The following is a 3,686-nucleotide window of genomic DNA, read 5'->3' on the forward strand; positions in this document are numbered from 1 at the left end:
ATACATGACTACTGGAAAAACCATAGCTTTGACTAGACAGACCTTTATTGGTAATGTCTCTGCTTTTTAATATGCTGTCTAGGTTGGTTATAGCTTTTCTTTCAAGGAGCAAGCATCTTTTAATTTCATGGCTGCAGTCACCATCTACAGCGATTTTGGAGCCCAAGAAAATAAAGTGAACTGTTTCCATTGTTTCCCCATCTACTTGCCAGGAAGTGATGGGACCGGATGCCATGATCTTAGTTTTTAGATATATACACTTCATTTGTAGATATATACACTACCATGTGTAAAACTAATAGCTAGTATGAACCTTCTGTATACCACAGGGAGCTTAGCTTGGTGTTCTCTGATGACCTAGATGGGTGGGATGGAGGTGGGATGGGATGGGGGGTTGGGAGGACTGTCCAAGAGGGACGAGATATATGTATACATACAGCTGATTCACTTCATTGTACAGCAGTAACTAACAACATTGTAAAACAATAATACTCCAATATAAAAAAAAATTTAATGGTTAAAACATGTCACTTACCTTAATGAGTTCAGGGCCCTGAAGGTTCAGCAATTGATTTCTTTAGTACACAAACCACAGATTCACCTCTCGTGGGTGGACTTCCAAAAACTCAGTCCTGAGACTGATGCTTAAAATCAGAAACCTGAAGAGAGATTTATACACCCATGTTCCTAGGACCATTTCTCACAATAGCCAAAGGTAGAAGCAACCCAGATTGCAATCCAATGACAGGTAAATGGGTAAACAAAATGTAGTGCACGCATACAATGCAATATTAGCCTTAGAAAGGAAGGCGATTCTGATGTATACTACATATGAAAGATCCCTGGAGACTTGCTGACTAAAATTAGCCAGTAACGAACAAGCAAGAAAAATACATTGAATCCACTGAAATGAGGTACTAGAGTAGTTGAAATCATACAGTCTGAAAGCACAATGGTTGCCCAGTGGCTGGGAGGAGGGATGTGAAATTACCATTTCAAAGGTACAGAGTTTCAGATTTGCAAGATGAAAAGATGGATGGATGGATGGTGGTGATGGTGGCAGGAAGTGAATACTTCATGCCACTGAACTATACACTTAAAAATTATTGACGCTAAGTTTTATGTTATGTGTCTTTTATAATTTTAAAAATTCCTGTTTTTAACTTACATAAAAAATACAGACTGTGGCAGGGGCTCCAGTATCTGTGCTTGTGTAACTAGCCTGGCTTCTATAACACAGTGAATCTCTAAATCATAAATGAAAGACTGCTCTTAGGACATATATTCAAACAAGGGGAGTACAATGAACTGTACGTTTGGGGCCTCTGTCCAACACAGACACATCATTCTCTCGTTAGGAACAGACTTGTGAGAGCCGGCCAGAACACTAGGATTCTGGAGGTCGGGACTTGCTGCGTCCATTTTAACAACGAGGACTTGGGTTTGCCAGGGGTCTTGGCTAAGGTTCTCTCCTCTGGACTGCCTAAACCCACCTGGTTTTCTTTCTTCTGTCTTTCTAAGACTAATTAGTCCTTTTCTGATTAACCCTATCATTCCTTAGCTCTAAGTGTGTGTGTGCTTAGTCAGTCAGTCACATCCAACTCTTTGCGACCCCAAAGACTGTAGCCCTCCAGGCTTCTCTGTCCATGGGGATTCTTCAGACAAGAATACTGGTGTGGGTTGCCATGCCCTCCTCCAGGGGATCTTCCCAACCCAGGGATCGAACTCAGGTCTCCCGCATTGCAGGTGGATTCTTTACTGTTTGAACCACCAGGAAAGCCCTCTTTAGCTCTATAAATTATATTCAATTAGATCACAGTTGAAGTTTTCAGACTCAAGTGCTATTCAGTCTAAAGTAACCTTACAGATGAGAGCAAAAACTGTTGATTTCACTTTAAAAGATCTCATGTTTCCTTATATGAGGTTTCAGGAGATATTTCCTTGGAATGCCCAGGTATTGACATTTATACATTTTACCCATGGTAGTAAATGAAATATTTAGTTCAATGCAAACTTTTTCCTCTGTTTTATACTATTGGTACTGAAGGTCAACACTGAAGTTCTATTCTCAGGAGCCACCAATTATGGTATGAAATGTTGGTGGGAATTACCAGGAAATCTGAGACAAAACACAGCTTAGGGAAAGGGGGACCAGCGTAAGAAAATAGAAACGAAGCATGATATACAACACAAAAGGATAGAGAGAAAATAAAAGTGTGTGTGTTATGGAGTATATGCGTATAGAACAGATAATATCACCAAATCTCACCAGCACAACCTGTAGATAAATAGAGCTGAGCTTATTATCACAGTAAGGGGGAACACCAACTCTATAGAGCTTGGTTTGTATCTCAGAAGCCAAGTTTAGTTTCAGGTAAGTATTTCAATGTAGAACTTGATTAAGACTGATAAAGATCAGGATATAATAGTTTCAGACTGGTGAAAGAGCAAGGTGAGAATTTTGAAGCGAGGAATTCAAAGTGTTTCGGGGTATAAAGTTTCTACTGAAATGCTGAAGGGTCTTTTGGGAAGTTCCTGTAATGAAAAATAAATTAATTTGCCTGAATAAGAGTCTCCAAGAATAGTAAAATTATGTCAATGAAAACAATGCAATAGTAAAATCATGTTCATGTAGCCCATAAGCTGTGCAGGGTATATGATCTCAGTTCTCAGTATAATACATACATGTGTAAATCTTTAATATGTAATATACTTTATCAACTGCTATATTACATAGCTCCAGGGACCACTGTCCATATCACAGTCTGATAAATAATGTTCCTGAATTAGGCAATGTGAGAGCCCTATTATACCTGTAGCATGTATTAAAATAAGTTTAAGGTAGAGTCTAATACACTGCATATGACATAAATTATTTATAGCACATACCATTTAGCATATATTTATGATAAACGTAAAGCACCAGAGTCCCCTTACAACTTAATGAAATATCACTCCATATATTCTGATTTTTTTTCCCATAGGAACTGTGAGTTTGTCAGGTAAGAAATTACTCAAAGAAGCTGGGAAAGAGACATTTTTGAGGTTCCAACATCTACCAAAGTACGTGACCCATACTACGCCACCAAGGAACACAAATGCTAAATAATATTAAGCCTACCTCTCAAATGGCCTAAAATCCATGTTGAAATGGCAACCCACTCCAGTGTTCTTGCCTGGAGAATCCCAGGGACGGGGGAGCCTGGTGGGCTGCCGTCTATGGGGTCGCACAGAGTCGGACACGACTGAAGCGACTTAGCAGCAGCAATAGCAATGATGATGTTAACTTTTTAAATATATATATACATAATCCCTTCTGGGGGCACTGAGTCCTGTGTGAAGGTCAGCAGGACCCTCGGGGTAACCAATGACCTTACACCCTGGGCTATAGCGGGGGAGTTCAGTTCCTCCCACAATACAGTACAGACGGAAACACGTCCTGAAGGAGTGAGCCGGACAGAGTACAGGGAGAAAGGAGCCCTTCGGGACCGCCCAGGACAAGAAGTGGCCAGTGCAAAGCTAAAGGGCGGCTGGTTCAGGAAATGAGATGGAGCTTAACCATTTGACTAGGGCAGAGGACAAGCTAGACAGGTGACAGGGACACACTCATGGAAGGGCAAGCGTGTCACCTCAAAGACTGGATGATCCTGGGAAGAAGGAGGAGCCTTGGAAGGTTTTAAACTGAG

This window comes from Bison bison, unplaced genomic scaffold (genome assembly GCF_000754665.1).
Source record: "Bison bison bison isolate TAMUID 2011002044 unplaced genomic scaffold, Bison_UMD1.0 scf7180017864128, whole genome shotgun sequence".
In the NCBI taxonomy this organism is placed as follows: Eukaryota; Metazoa; Chordata; class Mammalia; order Artiodactyla; family Bovidae; genus Bison; species Bison bison.